Genomic DNA, 24,244 nt, shown 5'->3' on the forward strand with positions numbered 1-24,244 from the left:
CTTCTTGATGGAGCCTGTGAACTCTGACCTGCTGGAAGAACATTCACATGCATCCTCCCCCACTCTTCAAACTAACTCTCAGAGTCAAAGCTGTTCCGCTCCACATTGCTGTTCCATTTAAACAACAGGTTGCAGCATTCAGTTACTTTCACATGTTCAATAACTAGGATGCATAAAGATCTGTAGCGCAGGGGGGAATGCAAACCCTTTCTGGATCCGAACGCAAACGCCGAAAGACAAGAAATGAGAAGAAGGTTCTCTGTGAGGGCAAAGTGTGTCTGCAATGCAAATACACTCGGGATACAACAGAATAGCTTGCAGACATACTAAGTGCAAATAGTTTTAAACATTTAATGTCTTTTAAACATACTTTGGCCCAACTGTATCCCCCTTTTCATGCCCCCGTAAAAAAAAAAAAAAAAACACTGATTATTCTATTGAAGCCACAGAGCTTTATTGTATTTCACATGTGATAATTTATACTCATCCTTTCCCCCTTGTGTGTGAGGTTTTGTGTGTGCCTGAGAGGAATCGACTGGTGAAAGAGTTCAGAATTGCCCTTCCCCCAAAACCAAAAAAAATCCATCGACTCTCGTTCACAGACTTCCATCTCAAAAACAAGCCTTAAAAAAAGGTGCCAGTCCCAGATACCACAAACGAGGCCTAATTTTACCATACTAATTGTCAAGCATACTCATAAGATGATTAGAAAGGATGAAGGATGTATAATAATAGAAAATATTATAGAAAGAGTGAGAGAAAAGTTATCAAAACTGGCATTGTTAGGCTGGCAGCTGTGCCGTTCGATAATTGCGCGAATGCGTTGATTAATGATCAAAGCTGTGGGCTAGAAGCAGTGTGGCTGGTGGTTAATGACAGGGTGAGTCTGGGATTAAATATGAGATGGGTAAGTGGAGATGAGGGAGTCAGGTTGCATGTCTTTTCAGACCTACTGCTCATACTGGAGCATTGTGAGTGGGCGAGGGGGAGGCACTGGGGCCCAGCGGCAGCCACAAGCGACAGCTGTCACAGCCTCTGGTGAGAGCCACTAATGACCGCTCTTCACATAGGTGTCCTGCAACAGCTCCAGCCAAACAGCTACCGCATTATCCACTTCTGCACAGCAGGCCTGAAAGTTATGTAATGAAGGGCTCAAAGTAGACAATGGTGATTAAGTGTGGTGAATAAATAAAAAAAGCAGTTGCCTTAAATGAAAATAATAATAAATCAGTTAATTTAACTAATAATGAATTAATAAATGATAAAATATTACATTGACATAACATTGAAAATTACCATTTAAATGCAACTATTTGAGATAAATTATATGTGGGTCAGTGACAAAGAATTTCAGAGATGATAAACTTATTTTAAACCACAAGTGATTAGAAATGTAAGACTTCATCTTGATGCACGGTCTAAATGGGTGACGTGCCAACACAAACGACAATAATAATAATAATAATTAAAGATTCTTGGTTGAGCCACTTTGATTTGGCAGTTCATACTCCAAAACAATACCGGGGTCAGAAACCGGCTAATGATAATGATAATAAATAAATAATGATTCAACTTTCATTTTTTTCCCGAGGATTTTTTTCCAGTTACCAAGAAATGTGACTTAAATTAGTCCACTTCATAATTCAATTTTTGTATTCATTATTTAGATATTAAGCTAGTTAGTATAATTAAATACCCTATATTTTTATTACCTAAGACAAAGAACCAGACCCAGAGAAAATAAATAAAAAATTAGTATCAGGTCCTTGACCCAATAACCTATGTTTCTCCAAATAATTTAATTATAATCCTAAACTGTCGGTCATCATGCGTTATCACTTTGCATGCGAGCAGACAGAGAGTGTGCTCTGAACACCAGAGTTCTGCATCACCCAACTTTATGCTGAACAAACAATAGTCAATGAAAGAGGGAGGAACCATCGCCGCTCCAGGTGTCGCACCAAACGCACGGGGCACTTCGCTGTCGATCCGTCTCGATCTGGATCAACGTCGCTCGATGTCATCACATTGTTTTCTCGATCTACAAACCTAGACGACCAGATCGCTTTGATTTGCGATTTCAGTCATTTGGAAACTGCGGATGTCACTCAGTTTGTCATCATCTTGAAGAGTCACCTTGCGTTTGTGCCGTTGCCCCACAACTTCATTACGTCATTTTTATATACCGAGGTAAGTTTCGAATCGAATTCTTAGAAAGAATCGACCGTAAACACTAGGATCGCATAAGCTGTTGTGTTAATAATAGTTCGCTACTTTGAAGGGAGATTTGACGGGAAGATTTCGCTTGGGTTTTCTGGCGTGATGTGAATAGGCATTGTTTCAGCGCTGGTCTAATTGAGATTAGATTAAGATTAGAGATCAGTCTATTGGCAACTCACTTTAAAAAAATAGTATCACACTGAATAATTGTTTTCTTTAGTATAGATACACAAAGCCTATGGTGTCGCACACATATATAACCTCTGCCATAACCCATTCGGTTTGTCCATGCGCTATTTTTAGGAAGTTTCTCTTCTGAAGAGCTTTAACCATCGAACCATCTGTAGGTTATATGGAAATCCGAAGGAGTTTGATGATTCCAATTCCTCCTGACTTGATCATAATTCCATTGACGAGCTTTTTTGGTATATGCTACCTTTGAGGAAGAAGTGTTTCTAAAAATAAATTCTTATCATATTTACTACTGCACTCAGTAGTGGTAGCCTAAGATCGAGGAAATCATTTCAGATTTCTGCACATGTAGCTTATAACAAATCAGAAATAAGTCAACAGCACATTTCCGGCAAAGGGAGAGTTTACTCAGACTTTTAATGAGTTTTCATAGACTTTTTAATAGGGGGCAATCCAGACCGTGTAAACTATGTTAGGTTAGGATATAAAATATGAAATAAACAAAATTAAAGGTAACAACTAAATTGTTTCATTTATTTGCCTATATAAAATATAATGATCGCAACTGTAAGTAGCCTATTTGTTGTTTTAGTAAAATGAGGCAGATTAAAGTGCTTTTGATTCACTAAAAAGAACCGACTCATAAGAGTCATACGTTTGAATCGTATCACCGGTTACTCGGTATGCTTTTGATTCACTAAAGAATCGGCTCATAAGAGAATTGTTCGTTCGGGGCTGTTTGTTTCGCGCTGTACATTCAGTTGTACAGTTGGTATAAACAACACTTAACACAGTCAGAGCTGTCAAAAATCGACTGGCGTGAAAATCATTTGTTTCGTTATATGTTTAACAGAACCTATTCTTAAGCCCCGGTTCTCGTTTCCCAACTATAACGTTAACAGCTTTTTTTTTGGCATGCGGAGGTGTCGTGTATATTTTCACTTTACTTTAAGGCTTCAAATGTAGCATTTTTACTTTAATTTTTTCTTGACAATGCATGTATAACGACCAGCATATTTGATCCACTCTTTTGTTAATTTACCAACAGCCACGTCATGTATTTTACATCTCGCACAGATGCATTTTTTTTCTTCTAATTGTTATTATTTTAACTAAACGCAAGACTCATCCAGGGTCAGGGAATCATCATATTTAAATAGGCCTAATAAACTTGTTGATGCAGAGCAACACATGATCCATCACTGAACACCAATTATTTTAGATGGAAAAACATGCCATGCAAATAGCATACAATTAGGTTATCAGTAATCTTCCATTATCCTATTGATTTTTTTCAACATGATTATTTTAAACATTAGCCAACCTATCTATTATTAGACTTTTTTGGATTGTCTTAAACCCTTACTTTGAGAGCTATTACAGTCCAGGGCGGGGTTTGGTGCTTTACTTTTTTTGTTTTGTTCAGTTTTTTTTTTTCCTCCCCTCTCCCTGAAAGCTTGTCGGATGCTTGTCAGTTCACATTTAGCTTACCATTATCAAGGCTCAAAGCTTTTAGAGGACGATGAACTGCGGTTTACAGGGAATTTTTGGATAACGGTCCTGTTGAATTGGGATCTTAACTATGCGGAGATAAGGAATATGCGAATGAAGCATTTGAAAACCAGCAGAGGATGTTCGTGTTTCCTAAAGAATGTGCATGACTGATCTTCCACATGAGGACACTTAATAAATAATAACATATGGTAAGACATTTTACATTTATAAAACGTAACCAAACTGATTGGTATGTATACTAATTCATGTTTGCATTATACAGTATTTCATTCTGTATACTTTGATTAGTTTCAACACACATCTATAGTTGAGAAACTAGTTATAATCTCAAGGGTTTTATTAGAGGGTTTATAATTGTTACTAGCTCCTTAAGTTTACATATAAGGAAGGTTATTTATTGTGTTCATTAGTTTGGATAAAAACTGTTAAACTGGTTTCGGTGATGTTTGATAATGTTAATTAGGAGGGTGATATGTGTGTGCATTATCATGATCACGACTGTCATGGTGCCAAAGAACATCTGCTCATGTGAAGCTGAAAGTTCTTGTGACAGTCAAATAAGTCGAGGGAGGTTTTGTGGTAAATGACACAACAGACATATGTAGGGCTCTCTTGTTGTATTATTAGGTGAATTTGCTGGCATAAGGGCTGTTGGGGGGCTGCTGCTGGGATGGCGTCAGCACACTAATACCCCTTTGCTTTGTGATGAGGGGTCTGTATCGGACTAAAACGACTTTGAGCGGGATCAATAGTTTGAGCTTTCCTTTGTCTGTAGGAGTGTGTGACTATTAGCTTCACTGTTTTACATATATTGTGATAGTAGGTTTCTTAAAATTATATTTCATTTCTTAATGAATCCATTTAATCCCAGTGTAATTTCAGTGTGCACGTGTAGTTTTACTCTAACTGAATCACTTTAAAAACAACAATAACAAAAAAAACATTAGTTGATATGTGAAAATAATTTCCTCCTCAAAGTAACAACTGGATACTTTACTTTGTTTACTATCTTCTTAGTTTTCAAGAGACAGCCATAGATTAAAAAAAATGACACTGACTGAACACTACAGTTATTCTAGTGTTCTGCGATAGACAAAAACCTTACCTTGCAGCAGTGGTGGGAAATATTTGCATGGGGCCTTTGCTAAAGTCACTTCCCTTTTATGTGCAGCTGGTTACTGTGCTCAGCCTCAATGAAGCAGGTTGTTTACACGGCTTCGGTTCATGCACTACACACCTTTTGACAGTGCAAATCAAACAAACTCCAGCATGTTCATTTGGGAATGAGTGAGTGGGTGTTGTACCGCTTGTTTGAGTTGTGAAGAGACCCAAGCAACCTATGAACTGTGACTGTTCTGAGATGTAAGGAAAAGTGATAAGATGTTCTGTGCTTCTTTTGTTTTTCATCTGAAAAGGGCCAGGGGGCTGGGGCTCAAACACTCAAATGTCGAAAGATGTGGGATTTTCGGATTTCAAGAATTGCTGCAATCCTTTTTCTGTGAATGGGAAAATGTAAATGTTTACGGCACTCCTTAAAATAAAGGTTCTTTATTAGCATTTATGGTTCCATGAAGAACCTTAAACATCCATGGAACCTAATCGTTGGACAAAAGGTTCTTTATATTGGAAAAATGATTCGATTATTAAAATATTCTTCACCTTAACACTTTTATGGCATGAACTTGTGTTGACCTTGCAGTGTTGACCCTGTACGTCCCCTCGACATTCATCTATGACTTAACAAGCGTTTTCAGTCCTCTCGCAGCCCCTAATAGCTCAAGATCTGCTGGCTGGAGGAAGGGACCATTAACATTATCAGTGGCTTTGAGTACAGGCAGTGGGGAGGCTAAAACAAAAGGCACAAGGGGGGCATTGTGAAGGATCAGCAGTAGATTACTGGAATTCTTTTTCCATGGCCTGAATAAGCTTCTAGTTCCCCCATCTGGACACATGAGAAAAGCTTACATTTGCAACTTTAATATTTTAATGCTATTGTTACACTGAAGCAATTTGAGGCTGCTTAGCCATTAGTGTCATTTGGATTCAAAAGACGTAATAACGCAAGACACTTTTGGTGTAGTGCGAGCAGTAATGTTTTATGATGTGTTATGTTGATTATTAAAACATTCATGGTAGGGGAAATAGATTTTATGAGTTGACTTTATTGCTACAGTATGCATCGTTTGTATTATAGCATGTCACAAAGCTGTTAAATGTTTCATTGCTGCATCATTACCTCTCATTGCTCATTAAATCAAACATACACGTACAGGAATAGATAGATGAGAGAGAGGGCTGGAGGATTTGGTCATGCACATGTCATCAACCGCAAAGCAGTTTTACCTGTTGTGGATTCATTTGAATAACTGTCTGTTTAATAAACAGCTGACTGTTGTACATTCAGTCTAAGAGAATCATAATTAGGAAAATGGCTTCAAGGACACACACACACACACACACACAGAGAGAGAGAGAGAGAGTTCAGATTGAGAGACAAAGTCAATTGCTCTTTATCCTGAGGGAAATATCCATGCATTTTCTGAATTCTCACCACTGTGGTCTTACTCTACCTTTGGTTTAATTTAGGGGAATAGATTGCTTTTTCCAAACAATGAAAGTGAAAGGAAACTGAGGCTGTCAAGACCCCAATTTCCAAAAGGAAAAAAAAACTACTAAACAAGCATTGTAAAAGTAGACACATCACTCGTGCACTATTCCAAGTCATCTAAAACTATATATTTGCTTTGGGTAATGAAATGACTGAATTGTGGTCACCATTGGTCTCTATTCACTTTCATTGTATGAAAAAGAGGAGCTTGGATATTCTGCTATAACTTATTTAAAGTGATAGTCCACCCCCCCAAAAAAAATAAACAAATTCTGTCATTTACTCCCCCTCATGTCGTTCAAAACCTGTATGACTGGCTTACTTCTGTGGAGCACAAAATGATGTCAGTTGAAGAATGTTGGTATGATTTTAGGTCCCACTGAGTATGAACTAAATCAAAATTGGTAGCTGAAACTGTTTGGTTATCAGTCCTCTTCTCTAATTATCCTCTTCTGTTTTCCACAGTAAAAAAAAAAAAAAAAAAAAAAAAAAATCATACAAGTGTTGTATCTGCTAACATATTAGCATTAGACATGACATTTACACCAGTTGTCATAGAACCTGTCAAGTTCCAAGCAAGTTGTGCTAAGGCGTCTAAACGTGGGATGATTATGGAGAATTTGACTACATCTTAACTGACAACACAGCTGAGATGACGGAGTTTGCAAATAAAAGAACTTAATGAGTTGCCAAATACTTGTTAATGCGCACACTGTAAACAGATGAACAGACTTATGCTTTCATTGAGTGGTGTGTTATGTCTTCATTGCTCCCCCTGGCCATCTGATGGGAAGCTGGGCTCCAACACGCGTGGTCAACATGTGGGTGGTAATCCCTCTATTAGGGTAATCTGCTCAAACCACCAATCAATAAAGAGCATGCCCATCCTCCAGCAGAGCCCTGTAACACGCAAAATTAGGGCTGAAGAAAAATGATTTAATCACTTGGATTAAGTGCAGCTGAGGGGGAGGAGAGACTCTGCGTGAAGAATTTAATTTACAGAGTTAAGACGTCCAGGTTAAGACTGAACAGATGTCTTCCTAAATTGGTTGATCGTTATTTGTTTATATACCCATTTGTGCTTTTTGTTTGTTTTTGACTAGGTAGTAAATGGTCCGTGTTTTATAGTTAAAACATTGTTAGTTACGTACAGTTCCGAAAAATCTTTGAACATTTAAGACATAATTAAAGATATATAAAAGGGGTCATGACATGGGGTCAAAACATAATAATTTAAAAGTAATAGAATATTTTTCTGTTTTGTGTTGACCCCCCTCATCAGAATGCTCTGTTTGAAAAGACTCGCTAAGATTGACTAAAAGTTGTGTTTGTTTGACAGCCTACATCCTTCATAGATTGAAGCTGCTGTGATTAAGGTTAAAAACGCATGAATACTCAGTATATATCAAAGGATCTGCAATAGTGAGCTATAGTGCAAGCTATAGTGCAAGCTATAGTGACCATGTAATAACAGTTACTCATACTTGGGTAGCACTTTATTTTACAGTCCTGTTCCTCATGTAAATACTATGTACTTATTATAGTAATTACAATAACTATGTAACAACTGGGTACTAACCCTGAACCTACCCCTAAACCTAAACCAAACCCCATGTAGTTACCTTGTATTACCAGAACTTTCTTAGATAAATACACTGTAAGTACACTATAAGTACATGTTAGTACACGTACTGTAAAATAAAGTGCAACCCATACTTGTGTGGTGTCAAATTACTGTCACATCTAATATAGTCGCCACAGCATCATCTTTTAGTTTCAATCTTTCTGAAAATATTGCAATGAATTGTGCCTTGTTTGTAAGCAGATCCATGGTAAAATAAAGTGAACAAAGGAAGTTAGTGTTAGTGGTTAGTTAGTGGTCAGTAAGATAACTCTTTCCTTAAGAAGGATGGCAATGAACAGCTTCCTGACTTCGGAGCCATCTTTATTATTTTGGTTTCTGCAAAGACTGCACATCACGCATTCACTACACGCGTGAATCGGTGGGCGGGACTTTAACAGGCTGTGATGTAGAAGCAGGTGTTGCTCTTCCTCTGCGGGGGTGGGGTTTAGCCACACTATTACATCATAAAGTGGCACATTTCACAACCTGTCATTTTCAATATAATGCATTTTTAGACTAATGAGAGAAGTTTGAGTTCTGAAATTTACTGGAAGGTTTTATAGTACAATGATCTCTTATATGTCAAAAGATAAAGGGAAGTGATTTCTCAGTTTATGACCCATTTAATGTCAGTGCAGTAAATATTAAACTTTTTAAATAATTATTTAAAAAACTTTTAATATAAACTTTTATAAAAAAATGTTAAAATAAAACACTTTTAAAAGCACTTTTCAAGCTAAATATTCATAAAATTGTTATTTGGAAAAATGTTCAAGTTACCTTAATAAAAAGAAAAGAAAAATAAATAATCGTTTATAGCTATTAACGATTAATAGTTATTAAATCAACTTAAATCAACATTTTATTTGATCTATTTATTAAACAAATATTTATTTATGTATAAAAATAATTAAAAAATCCACTTCATATTATAGTTAGTCTATTTTGTAATTGTTCTTTCATTTATGGCATTATGGCCTCAACTGGCATAGCAAGGTAAACTAACTGTACTTGTTTTTCTGAAATGCTTATGTGAGAATACATGTCCTAATATGCCTGTGTGTTGTTTTATATGTACACAAACAAATACTATCTGTCTTGAATAAACCAGGAATTATTTAAATGATTGCAGATCCCTTATTTTTTTTTATTTAGTAATGCTGAATCATCAGCATCATCCAGCATAGTGGAAAAACAAGCTGGTGATGCCATTACTGTAAATTGCCTGCAGTAATACGAACAAATGTGTTTTGAGCATAAAAACTGTTTTGGAATTATTGTGTCCAGAATTTGGAGAATATCAGTTGTGTTAGGCGTGCATAATGCCCTGTGTCTAGTGGAGGACTTGGCACATGGGTGAGCTGGCAGCAGCGGGCAGAGACAGAGAGAGCTAAGCAGGGCACAGCTTTGGCACTAGAGAGCACAACAAGTGATGGCAGTGTGTATCTTCCTGTCCAACGTTCCAACAGGAACAGGTTGGTACTGTATACTGCACACATCCCAGTTTTTGACCATGACCTCACTGCCATCATGTCCAGCATATAGTTAGAAGAGTTTTTCTGAACCATTGCCAGAACCATTGTCCTTTTAAAGGGATGGATTACTCAAAAATCTTATTCATGCCCCCTAATGTTGTTCCAAACTTCTTTTTACTGTGGAAAACCAACGTGGATTGTTTTATGATGTTTATTTTTTATTTATTTTTTTATGAAAGAAAATGGTAACTGTCGTTATAAAGATCCAAATGCTGAAAAAGGAACATAGAAGCTTATAATATGAAAACCCTTCTCTGAATGATTTATGCTTTCTTTTTAAGGCTGATGGCTTTGATCATCATTCACAGATTTTCTTCTAAATTCGTTTTTTTTTTTGAAAGAAAGAAAGTCATATGATATTAGACAACATGATATTGAGTAAATAATAACACACTACCGTTCAAAAGTTTGGGGTCAGTAAGATTACTATTACTATTTTTATTATATATATATATATATATATATATATATATATATATATATATATATATTTATTTATTTTTTTAATAATTAAATATTTTTTTTCAGCAAGGCTACATTAAATTGACGAAATAACCTATGGTAAGGACATTTAAAATATTAATAAAGATTTTTCTTTTAATAAATGCTTAACTTTTGAACTCTCTATTCATAAAATAGTCCACAAAATATTTAGTAGTAATAATAATAATAATAATAATAATAAATGTTTCTTGAGCAAATCAGTAAGTGCGAAGGATTTCTGAATGAAGTAATGACTGTTGAAAATTCTGAATTGCCATCAAAGGAATAAAAAAATGTAAATATATATTACATTGGATTTATATTACATTACATTTTTTATTTTATTTTAATAATATATATATATATATATATATATATATATAATTCTTTTTTTTACTTCTTACCAACCCCAAACTTTTGATCTTCCTGACCCTTAAACATTTGAATGTGCAATTAGTGTAATTCTTTTTTGTGAGAACTGCCCCGTTTTATGTGTGCCTTAACCTCATACCACAACCGTATTAAACTAAGACCAGACCTTTCCAGACTAGCAGTGCTGAAAGACTGATCATATGATACCACGAAAGGCCAAATTAGACTAGACCATACCAAACCAAACCTGGTTAAACCAGATCATGTTATACAATTAGAACATAAAACTTCTCCAAACCACAGCAAATCAAGCCATATCATATAATGCCACACTAGACCAAACCGACTATACTACACTAAGAACCAGACCAAAGCCCTTTATCTTACTTTATTCAGTAGTGTATAATCACACAATGTCTAACAAATGTTCTATTGGAGATTATAGAAACAAGTCATTGTTTCCATTGGCTGGAAACCACACAAACCGTTGTGGTGACTCTACCCTTAGACAGAACCGAAACATCTCGTTTTTCTTTTGAGCTTGTAATGCAAACCAATGCAAACCCAATCTGACTGATAAAGTCATAAGGAATTAATAACAGTTTCACAAGAGTAGTTTATATTGTGCTTCTGGCTTGGATTCATTTTGTAAACTTTCTAGGTCAGATTCTTTTATCTAAACTTGGCTTGCTTGTTTTGTTTTAGTTGTTTACTCTCTTGTTACTATTAGTGACATGGCCATAACCATCATAACTAACCTCAATGTTTAGATTAGTCATCAACATTTTTTTTTATTTTAAATAGTTGACGATAGTTCAGCCAAAAATGACAATTCTGCCATAATTTCCTCACTCTTGTGCTGATCTAAACTTTTGAATGCTTTTGATGAACACACAAGAAGATAATTTGAAAAAAGGTAGCTGTTATTTTTTGTATCTATAAAACAACATCGGACCCCATCAACTTTCACTGTTAGCGCAAAAACATCTTTTGTTTTAAGCAGAAGAAATAAAGTTGTAGTTACAATCTTTTGTTGCAAGCTGTGCAGTTCTTCACTTGATTTATGGAAAAGCTTAAAGTTCAGCAAAGACAAACATTCAGCTGGTCTTGGATTTGCATGTCACTTTTATTTATTTTTGAGGGCACTTAAACTGATTATTTTTTTAAGACTACAAGCAAATGTCATACCATATCATAAGCTATACAGTACTGTAACATAGTTCTATATATGAAATTAAACTGCACTATCATCATACACTATATCTAATAGCTGCTGCTATTTAAAGCACAGCTATTACTAAGTCAGTAGAACCTTATCAGAGGTTTGTTTGAGTAACTGAGGTATTTGTATACGAGTATCATATTCTTTGCTCACTGATCTGATTTCAAGGATTCCATGTTCCATCAAAGCAGTGGTGCATTTGCTCTTCTCTTTACGCAGTTCACCCCTCTGTATTTTAGAAACTTGCTAATAGTGTCTCGTCTCTCTGGAGATGTCCCTGTTGTGCTTTTTCCTGTGGACTGATTGCATGTGGATTTCAACTAATTGGATCCTGTGGATGTCAAGACCTTGCTGCTGTAAATTATTCAGAGTCTGGTTTGACTGTAAAACGACATGTAGAAAAGCACAGCACGTTATATCTTCTTGTGTACTTTGTATCTAATGCAGCTAAATATTTGATGTCGCTTTGATTGATCATTGGTTTAAAATACATGTATATTTTATTTTGAAAGGATTGTGATCATATGAATAGGAATGGAAAGTATGTCTTGGTCATATGGGTGGCCAGTGAGTTGTATGAATGATATTACATTGTTTCTTGCACAACACTTTCAAGGTGGAATGTCCAGTGAGTGGTGCTTAAAGTGCTTTCAGTTTTAATTTGAATGTGACCCATTGGTTGTTCTACATATTACAGCAATTCGAAAATAATAATTCCAGCGAGTCGTGCTAAAGGTTTATGCTCTATCGCGTTTAAAAATAACACCATCTACACTAAATTCTACCTTAAACCTAACCGATAGTGTTAACGAAAGCAAACATGAGACAAAAGCCGAGGCAACCACGCCATTTTATCTTAAATCTACAAGTCTGTACGTTTTTTTTAAGCCTCATGTTTCACAGGACACCCAAGTGTTCTACAACAAGTGTTGTTCTAAAACAGCAAGTGCAGTGTTGTACCAGATGAGATACCGAGCAAGTTTACTCTGTCAGAAAAGCCATATATTGGGAGCTGGTGATACAAACACTTAAATGTGTTAGTTTATAATGCACTAAAAGTATTTTGAAGTCATTAACATAGTGCTGTGCAAAGAAAGGCACAAAATAAGTGTTCATTAAAGGGACACTCCAACCCAAAAATGAAAAATTTGTCCTTAATCACTTACCCTCATGTCGTTCCAAACCCGTAAAAGGTTAGTTCGTCTTCAGAACACAATTTAAGATATTTTGGATGAAAACCGGGAAGCTTATGACTGTTCCATAGACTGCCTAGTAAGTTACACTGTATAGGTCCAGAAAAGTATGAAAGCATTGTCAGAATAGTCCCTCTGCCATCAGTGGTTCAACAGTAACGTTATGAAGTGACGACAATACTTGTTGTATGTGAATGAAACAAAAATAACGACTTAACAATGTGTCTCTTCTGTATCACTCCACATCAGCGTAGCACCATTTTGGAGAATGAGCAGTACGCAGGTAGTCTTGGCAGTCTATGGGTCAGTCACAACGGTTTTCATCTAAAATATCTTCAATTGTGTTCCGAAGATGAACAGAGCTTTTACAGGTTTGGAACTACATGGGGGTAAGTGATTGATGACAACATTAGCATTTTGGGGTGGAGTATGCCTGTAATCACAATTTGTGAACAAGAATGAAAAGTCATTGGTGTTTTAGGACCACTAGTGTTAATTTCAACAGGAAACTGAAGTAAATATAGGTACCTTTTTGGAGTTTGTGTAGAGAGAGGCTTGATTTTCCAGTGAGCCTAGGTTGGAAAAATGACTAAATTTCAGCTTCCCCAACAGCTTTTCCTCTGTAAAAAAATAAAAGAGCTCAGAGCCTATTAATAGATCAAGCTCAAGGGATTTCAATTATTGAGAAAATAAAGCTAGCATTCAGTGCCAAACCTCTCTTATACAATACAGTGCAACACTACTGTTCAAATTACTCAAGTTGTTGAAGTAAATTTATGCAAGTACATGCTTGCATTTCCAGTTACACACGTAAACTTCTTCAGTAAACATCTGTCTTTGAGAGCAGAGAAATTGCAAAGTGTTGTATCTGAAATCAGTATGTTGTGCTTTATAAAGTGGGATCAAAACATGGTGTCTGGGCATCCATTTTTGTTTGTAGGGAGATACAAAAACAAATTCAGTATAACAAATTATTTCGGTTTTTGAACATTTATGAAGCTTACAATTTGCAGCATTTATTTTGTACAGCATTCAACATAATTTAACATGATTCTAAAGAACTGATAGAAGTATTATACTCCTAATTCCTTGACAAAACTTCTAAGTCTTAACCCTCGTCACATGATACAGTGTAAATACATAATTCATCTCAGCAGTCAGTGCTGCTGTTCCCCTAAGGGCAAAACTCTTTTACATCTGTTTTTTTTTTTACTTTTTTTTTATCCTGTCAAGTGATAGTAGCACTTCTCTCACATTTCACCAAGTCTGTTTAAAGAGGTTCAGGAAGATCAGCTGAATGAAGACTGTGGTCTGAAGAAGGACGCTGACAGCTTTAGTTCACTTCCTTTGGGGTGACTGGGATTAAAGGGTGTAATCCACCTCATTTTGGCACCAGACGTCCAGCTGGACTGACCTTAAATCCCAGAGAGCCCGCCATGACATATCACTCCATGAGGGGAGCGCTCAACACCATTTTAATCAGACCAGAGCCAAAAGTTACCACTTTAGTTGTTTTCTTTAATTAAAGACTTTTATGCTTATTTACGAGTGATCAATAACATTGTGTATTGTCTCTGATTTCTCACATATTGTGTACTATGTTAGTCAGCAAGAGTGAAGCTTTCCTCTGGAGGGTGTGAGTTGGGCGTCTTCTCTGCCGAATGCCGATCCATCAAAATTCCAGCTATTGTTGTGCTCCAGTGGTTGCTCTATAAACAGGAAGTGAGACCTCTCATCAGAGAAAAGGCTTCCTGCTGTAATGACACCGCACATACATACATGTGTTCCTATTCCCTCTGGTTACATGTATACTAACACACACACACACATAACCACACAAGCCTCCTCCTCCCACACACATATACAGTATGCACACACATACCAGATGGGAGATGGGTGTGACGGGGGAGTTTCATTAAAAAGAGACAGATCTTCTCTTACAGAACAGGAACATGCAAAAGAAGAACAGAGAAGAGGGAGGGAAAGAGAGCGATGGTCTTAGATTACCTGTCCTCCTCTAAACTAACCAGAGTGAGAGAAACCAACCGTTTTAAGAAACTTGAGCTTGTTCAGAGACTGTGACAATGACCTTAAAGCATAGATTCATTTTCTTTAATGTATTAATGCCCTGATGCATAACATTAATACTGTAATAAATAAAAAACACACATACACACACACACACACACACACACACACACACACATATATATATATATATATATATATATATATATATATATATATATATATATATATATTTGATTTGATTATTTTTAATATTCATAAAGGATTCGCAAAAGAGAACAAAAACTTTATTTTCTTCCAAACTATTAAAAATATGATGTAAAAATAATTATACACAAAGAAAAAACTTTCTTAATAGTTCTTTGTACTACAAACCAATTAGATTCTGTCCGCTACAATATATGATAATGCTACTTGGTGCATCACCACTTTCGTGCTGTAGAATTTATGTTGTCATATAGTTGTCATTTTCATATAGAATTATGGGGTCACAAAGGTATTTTTGGTCACACCGTGAATGGTCAATTAAATATCAGTTAAATGCGCTGGACATTGTGCACCAGAGCTTTAAGGTTTCTTACACTTTATAGGGGAAATCCAATCCCTAAAAATAAAAAAATTTCAAGATCAGCACCAGGTATTTTTTTTTATAATGTAAATATCACTATTACTATTGCTCAAATGTGAATTTTATCAAACCTTGATCCTAGAGTATTCAACTTTATTTCAGCTCAAATAGTGCTCTATTACTTTAAGCATTCAGATGTCACCTTATAGAAAGAGCAAAAGACTCATTTAGGGAGCAGAATTTTATAGACTCTATAGTTCTTTTGACTTTGATGGGTAAGCAACCACCTAGCAACAGCCTATAGCACCTTAGCAACCTGATAGCAATGCCCTAGCAATCAAACACAAAACTGTACAGCTGCATCCTGGTGGCTTATATATATATATATATATATATATATATATATATATATATATATAAAAATATATATATAAAAGTGTATTTACATTCATCTTTAAATGCTTGCCTCTTCTCATGGTTCTGGTATAATAAACAGTATTTGCAGGGTGAGAGTTATCGCAGTGTGAACTTAACATTAATAAATAAACAGCTGGAGAGACAATACTTTAAAGGCCATGAGACAGACATCTGGCATGCCCTGTGCAAGCTCTAACCGAGCGACCATGATCACGTCTCTCGCCAAGGACGCAGATATATTTACGGAGGCCAGACGGTTCTGAGTAAGAGTGTCCCACTCGGGGTGCCATCAAGGTCAATAAAGCATGCGGTGGAGGGATGAGCTGTGCGGTTTGAAAGTGTATATAATGCAAGAATTGATATTGTAATTGATCTTGTTTTTGTAGCTTGTTTTGGATGCTTTTTTGACCATTACATGAGTAAATGATGACAAAATAAATAAAAAGCAAAAATGTGTGAACTATCCCTTTAAGAAAATGATTTTTGCTGTTCACTGCATTTTCATTAGGACTCTACAGTCAACAATCACTCACCCTCCAGCTATAAACCCAGAAAAGTGTTTTTGTTGCTCTGTGCCATAATATATGCTAGACGTAAGATGAAACATTGATATGGTTTACAGAGTTTTACATACTTACAGTATTGTTCAAAATAATAGCAGTACAATGTGATTAACCAGAATAATCAAGGTTTTTCGTATATTTTTCTATTGCTACGTGGCAAACAAGTTACCAGTAGGTTCAGTAGATTCTCAGAAAACAAATGAGACCCAGCATTCATGATATGCACGCTCTTAAGGCTGTGCAATTGGGCAATTAGTTGAATTAGTTGAAAGGGGTGTGTTCAAAAAAATAGCAGTTTGGCATTCAATCACTGAGGTCATCAATTTTGTGAAGAAACAGGTGTGAATCAGGTGGCCCCTATTTAAGGATGAAGCCAACACTTGTTGAACATGCATTTGAAAGCTGAGGAAAATGGGTCGTTCAAGACATTGTTCAGAAGAACAGCGTACTTTGATTAAAAAGTTGATTAGAGAGGGGACAACCTATAAAGAGGTGCAAAAAATGATAGGCTGTTCAGCTAAAATGATCTCCAATGCCTTAAAATGGAGAGCAAAACCAGAGAGACGTGGAAGAAAACGGAAGACAACCATCAAAATGGACAGAAGAATAACCAGAATGGCAAAGGCTCAGCCAATGATCACCTCCAGGATGATCAAAGACAGTCTGGAGTTACCTGTAAGTACTGTGACAGTTAGAAGACGTCTGTGTGAAGCTAATCTATTTTCAAGAATCCCCCGCAAAGTCCCTCTGTTAAAAAAAAGGCATGTGCAGAAGAGGTTACAATTTGCCAAAGAACACATCAACTGGCCTAAAGAGAAATGGAGGAACATTTTGTGGACTGATGAGAGTAAAATTGTTCTTTTTGGGTCCAAGGGCCACAGGCAGTTTGTGAGACGACCCCCAAACTCTGAATTCAAGCCACAGTACACAGTGAAGACAGTGAAGCATGGAGGTGCAAGCATCATGATATGGGCATGTTTCTCTTAATATGGTGTTGGGCCTATTTATCGCATACCAGGGATCATGGATCAGTTTGCATATGTTAAAATACTTGAAGAGGTCATGTTGCCCTATGCTGAAGAGGACATGCCCTTGAAATGGTTGTTTCAACAAGACAATGACCCAAAACACACTTGTAAACGGGCAAAGTCTTGGTTCCAAACCAACAAAATTAATGTTATGGAGTGGCCAGCCCAATCTCCAGACCTTAATCCAATTGAGAACTTGTGGGGTGATATCAAAAATGCTGTTTCTGAAGCAAAACCAAGAAATGTGAATGAATTGTGGAATGTTGTTAAAGAATCATGGAGTGGAATAACAGCTGAGAGGTGCCACAAGTTGGTTGACTCCATGCCACCCAGATGTCAAGCAGTTTTAAAAAACTGTGGTCATACAACTAAATATTAGTTTAGTGATTCACAGGATAGCTAAATCCCAGAAAAAAAAATGTTTGTACAAAATAGTTTTGAGTTTGTACAGTCAAAGGTAGACACTGCTATTTTTTTGAACACACCCCTTTCAACTAATTGCCCAATTGCACAGCCTTAAGAGCGTGCATATCATGAATGCTGGGTCTTGTTTGTTTTCTGACAATCTACTGAACCTACTGGTAACTTGTTTGCCACGTAGCAATAAAAAATATACTAAAAACCTTGATTATTCTGGTTAGTCACATTGTACTGCTATTATTTTGAACAAAACTGTAACTTTATTGTCCTTAAAAGGAAATTCTTTAGTATACATGCACATGCAGCAGCAACACTACACACATACAACACACACTTATAATTAGTCATTTAATTGTATATTTCTTGTATCTGTTTGATTTGCACAAATTTGGGTTTCATTCTCTGGCCAGAAGGAAGCAGTGGAAATTTATTACACAATGGATGGGTGACAAAGGACTAACTGGCCTTTTTCTTAGTCACCTTATATTCATAAATTTGTGTGATAGTCTTTAAATCAGTCCCAACTCTCTTACTTCACATTTTAACAATACTGTTCAACTTACCCCTGTTCTTTAAATTCAAATTGCCATACCAACAAATAATAGAAAAACATATAATAGATTCAATAAAACAAGTATAAAACATCTTCATAAAAGTTTCCTCAGAAAATACATACGTTGAGGAACGTTCCCTCTAATCATATCAGTGTTTGCCTCAAACTGAAATTTATCACAAATATTTGTAGACCTTGACCACTTCTACCTGATGTCTTTTAATGACGGCAGGCAGCACAGGTACAAAGTTACAAAGTTTTGGATTGAACTCAAAGAATGACCCACATCAGCAGCCTTTCTAGTTTTTGTGACATATTTATTCTTTTACCTTCATTTGTTGAGAAAGTGTGTGCAAAAAAGAGTAGGAATGAGAGACAAAAAAGAGAGCGGGAGAGAGAGTCTGAGCTGGCCTTACCATGATAATCTAATCCCTGTTCAGAGAGCTTTTTTTAGAGAGCAAGTTAATGCCTTCAGATTATAGTTCAGCACTAGACCACGTTAACCACACAAGTGTATCTGCAAGCCACTTACTGTCCCAACATCAATTCTACAGCCACCCATCTTCAGTAACAAACATTGCGTAAAGGCTTTAGTTCATTAAAGCTAAACCCATAAAATACGCATTAACTGAAATAAAACTTTATTTCAGCATTTATCATTTTCATTTAGTTAAACGATATACTCAAATAAATACAACTAAAACTCACATAAAAATGAATAAATACTATAAAACAAAAACATAAAAAAAAAACTAAATTGAAAAAGAACATTTAAAAAGAAAAACTAATTAAAATCATATGTAAAATCTATAATAGTATCTCAAGGGTATGTGAATTAAGCACTATATTCCAAACCTTGTAAAGCTATATAATAGTTTTGTGAGTCAGTGTTTTGAACTCAACCGGATTAGTTTGCTTCAAGAACAAATCATTAAGAACAGTTTGAACTGGATCAACTGGTTCATTTATCCTGATTCAAAAGAATGATTTGTTCAGAAATCAGACATTGGTTCTTTTAAATTTCAGATGGTTACTTCCATAAAGCTACTGTATGACTTCAAAAGATGTAAATTATAGTTCATGAGTAATATAGACATAATTGGTGGTGTATCTTTGCCACTTTGGAGCTTGAAGTCCCCACTTAGAGTCGTCATTCACTTTCATTCTTTGAAAATAAAATATTGGACAGTATTCTTTTTTTTATTTTTTATTGTGTATCATTATAAATAACATGCTGACAGATTTTTCATATTTAGATGAAAATACTTTTTTTTTTTTTTTTTTCAAATCAACGTGTGATTTTGTTTCCCTGTGAATTTGATTGCTATTTTGAAACTATCAAATCATGATAGATTGCATTTAAATCAAAATAGACCAGAGGAATCTTCTTTGTCTGTCTGAGTGTACATGTGTGTGTTTCTTGGATGAGCTGTGTGTCCGCATAGGTGTTATGTCATCCTGCCATCAGGAGTGCTGCAGAGGCTCAGGCAGATATTACATAAACATTACTGATAGTGTCCCTCTCTCATCTCTCTATCATGCGTGCGCGCACACACACACACACACACACACACACACACACACACACACACACAGGCACACTTGCATGCTTTGACTTCCACCAAAAAACAAAACACATATAATCCCACTCTGTGAACACCTGTAGCAAAATTTTCTCTTTATCCAAAAACATTTATATTGCAATTCACCCATTTGACGGATCTGCTGGAATTTATAATACAATCGTCTTTGTTTAAAATAGCTTAAAGTTATAAGTTAAAAAAAGGTAAAAATAGCTGAATAGCAAAATTGCATAATGACTATTCATTATGCACGTATAAGATAGTAAGTAATACATTAATTTTTTTTTTTTTACATATTTGTCATTTTTATATAGAATTGTTTTTTTTTTTTTAAGTAAATTAATGATCAGGGGATCCTAAAGAAATTCTGATTCATGTACATGTATGAATTTATGAATTGTTTTGACAAGATATTTTAATTCATTCACAGATTTTTGACTTAACTCAATCTGAGGTTTAAGCTTAACTGCAACTGTAAAACAAGTGAGAAAACCAAGAAACATTTTCATAATAGAAAATTATTTTTCTAAAGATCACATTTTCTTAATTTGTAAAGCAATTTTGTTGTCCATATAAATAAATGTATATATATTTTTTTTTACGTATTTTTAGTTTTTCTTTTATGACAAAAAATTAATGTAGATTAAAAAGAGCTGTATTTCTCTTGAACAAACGCTCTGCACCATTACACGGTTTAATCACAAGTTGGAAGTTGCTAGAGTTACTTATCAGAAAGTGTCACATCTTCTTATCAAAACCTAAACCCTTTCCAATGATATCATCATTCAAGATTTCCAGATTCTTTGCTCAGACATCAAACACACAAGCAGGAAAATAATCCCTCGCTTTATTGCTTGTGTAAGCGTGTTCTGGCTTTAGGGAGTGGTGTTCTGCAGTGATGGGATGGCACATCTGTAATCTCTGCTTGATAATACTCATCTCCAACCAATCTGAGGCCATTATCATTCCATTATACAATTACGAGCTATGAATTCTGACTGAGTTTGGAAGAACTACTGCTTTGTGAAGAAGTCATTTCAGCGGAGTAATCTTATCAGGAGATGAGCGTCACACATCAATAACACACACATTAAGCTGCACTGTTGCTTCGTGGTGTAAGATCGCCATCAGCAGTGCCAGTGCAGTTTGTTTCAAAACCTGCAGCCCCTCTCTTGCTCAGCATCTCGAGATATTTTAGGATTTATCAAACACACACACTGGCATGCAACATGTTTGTTTGGCACGAATGCAATTAACATATGTGCACAGTGCACACACATACTAGCACACACACATTCCCACATAGGACTTTGGCTCAAGGTCTATGGTTCAGGCCAGGGCGTGTTAGAAAAACCATATGTGTCATGAACTTGCTTAGCTCTGTCTTTCACATGAGGATCTACACACTTTTTCTCATTCTCTCCCACACACAAACTGGCTCAGAGCAGAGGAGTAGTGTCCAGAGCATGGAGTGTTTGTGCTGAGCTGGACTAGCCGTCAGGTTGAATGAGCGAGCAGACAGTTGATTCGCCATAGCCATTCATCAGCCAGAGAAAAGAGAGGAGGGGAAAGAATGGAGCTCTCGCTCAGGGCTGTGTCTCTCAGATTCAGGCCTGTGTACGTGCTGCTGTTTCTTTCCACTGAAAGCTGGCTGTCTTTGTGTGTGTTTTTGTCCTTGTGCATGTCTTTACCGGCACGTGTTGTTGCTTGCATGTCGGTGGCATGTAAACAGCGGATCCTGCTTTTAAATGCACTCCTGAAGATGTGATTTCATTTCAGTGAAGAATATCCTCAAGCATATGGCTGCTTATCAATCATTGATCATTTAATTATAATTTCATTACATCAGCAGTAGTCAGTCATAGAAAAAGTACAATACTAAGGATGGATAAAAGTTTCTGCTTAGCATATATGTTCCAACATATACTGTAAAATAGCTCCAGGTAGCTTACAGAATATGCTTAATGTGGTAACACTATGGGTCAGCATTTGTTTTTTTGGAAATACTCTTATTTGAATGCTTTTAGGATGCACTACATGATCAAAAGACACATTACAGTCATTTGTAATGTCACAAAATATATCTATTATAAGTAATTGTTGTTCTTTTGAACTTTCTGTTTATTAACGTATCCTACATCATGCAAATTGCATCATGGTTTCAACCAAAATATTAAACCACACACATGTTTTCAACATTCACAATAATAAGAAATGTTTCTTAACACCAAATCAGCATATTTCATAAGGATTTCTGAAGGATCATGTGACACTAAAGACTGGAGTAATGATGCTGAAAATTCAGCTTTGCCATAACAGGAATAAATTGTATTTAAAAATGATATTCAGTAAACTGTTATTTTAAATTGTAGTAATATTTCACAATGTTACTATTTTTCTGTATTTTCATGGGCATGAAATATCAAACAATCTTATCAACCCATAAACATGTGAGCAAAACTAGTGTATTTTATTATTGAATTTAATGTTATTTTGTTTATTATGTTGTTCATTTCCTTTTTCACCCCTGCATTTTTTTTTTTTTTTTTTTTTTGGAAAAGAAACAAATGTTTTAGAAATCATTACACAACAACTTGACAAAAAGTGATCATTGGCATTTGACCATTTCCTGATCACTATATATTCATTAAATCTACTTTTATACTTCTCTGTGAAAATAAAAGCATATGAAATGTTGAAAAGCAAGTGAGGGTGACTAAATACTGACATCATTTTTGAGTGAACTGTTCCTTTAAGAGGACTCAATCACTAATCACTATTCAGAAGGTGCTCACTTTGTACAGTGTGTATATTGGAAAATGTGTATTAGGAACAACAGCTTAGCATTGAGGCAGGGGTAACAGCAGACGTGTCAGAGGAAGGTTCCTCAGGATTCTCAAATGAATGGTGGCTGTATCAAAACTGTGGAAACCACTAGAATCACATACGGCTAAACATAACCACTGTCAGCAACCATAACTAGTGGACAGGGACGAAGTCTCTATAGGGGAGGCGTATTTTTGAAGAACTCAAGTTGTAAATCTTGTCTTATGCCTATGTAACATGGGCAGGCTACAGCTAAGTAGTGTTCATTGTGTCTTCATTTCAGAAACATTGCAGAACAAAGGAGCCCTTCACCCTGTGCAAGCTGTATCACTTAGCTTTACATTTCAGCTGAATAGAAACGTTTGTGCCCGTTCTCCGTTCAGTTTTTATCGTATGACCACATCTGTACTCACATTCCTCATTACACAGACTTTAACTTTGCTAGACTTGACATTTTGTGTAGCATGTCCAACCAAGCCGGTTTCTTCTTGGCTTCTCTCGTTCCTTGGTTTCAAACCTGGGGGAATCGCATCTTTGAAACACACCAGAATATTTTGTGTAATTTAACATGACAATGTTTGCCTCAGCACTTGCTATTCTGCTTGCAGTCGTAAACTTGCATCAGAGACCCTCTTTTAAGTCGTAATCAGCAGTTGAGGGTACCAGGCAGGATCTACTCCAAAATGGGACCGGGAGGGACTTCCCTTTGTCTTCCCCAACCAGACATGCTTCAGACAGGCCTCCAGTGTAGGATAGACCCCTGCATCCAACAATGGCTGCGGTGGACTCCCCATAGCTCAGTGGAGGTACAGACATGAGCTATTGTGACAGTTCTGGTGTGGGAGGCACAATGCAATTGTAGTATGAGGGGATTTGAGATCCACCAAATGGTTAGTAAGATAGGAAGCCCGCACAGACAATAATGAAGAATAACAAGTGAGTTTCATCATTGGTAAATGTAATTTTGAATAAAAACAAAATACCATTTGCGCATTGTGTGGAAATTCAAAATGGATGTTAATTCATACCGAAGTTTTGTTTTGTTACAGTTTGCTTGTTTTAGGACAAATTTTGCATTAACAATCTCACTGGTTGCAGTCTTGAGGAAAAACAAGTGATTTATCTGATGTCTGTCACATCACAATGAGAACAAAAGATAACAGAGCTCTTCTATCTTCTCTTGTCAGCATTGATGCCTGTTAGTGGTTTGGTTAGTGCCTCTGTGCATTTGGACAAAATGCACAGTTTGGGTTAGGATTTGAGTGCACACATGCATACTGACACACATACACAC

General features: G+C 36.0%; 1 protein-coding gene across 3 annotated transcripts in view; it reads left to right on the forward strand.

Moving 5' to 3' along the window:
* Positions 1–1,905: 1,905 nt before the first annotated feature.
* LOC113062237 (zinc finger protein 516-like) overlaps positions 1,906–24,244 on the forward strand; it is a 37,868-nt gene continuing 15,529 nt past the window's right edge. For 2 of the 3 annotated variants that reach the window (XM_026231947.1, XM_026231949.1), the window contains exon 1: positions 1,906–2,190. The gene's annotated coding sequence lies outside the window, so the exon portion shown is untranslated. Of the gene's footprint in view, positions 2,191–2,234; positions 4,116–24,244 lie in introns of those variants that run through there. The other variant, XM_026231948.1, reaches the window with a different exon arrangement.

Source organism: Carassius auratus, chromosome 44 (assembly GCF_003368295.1).
Source record: "Carassius auratus strain Wakin chromosome 44, ASM336829v1, whole genome shotgun sequence".
NCBI lineage: Eukaryota > Metazoa > Chordata > Actinopteri > Cypriniformes > Cyprinidae > Carassius > Carassius auratus.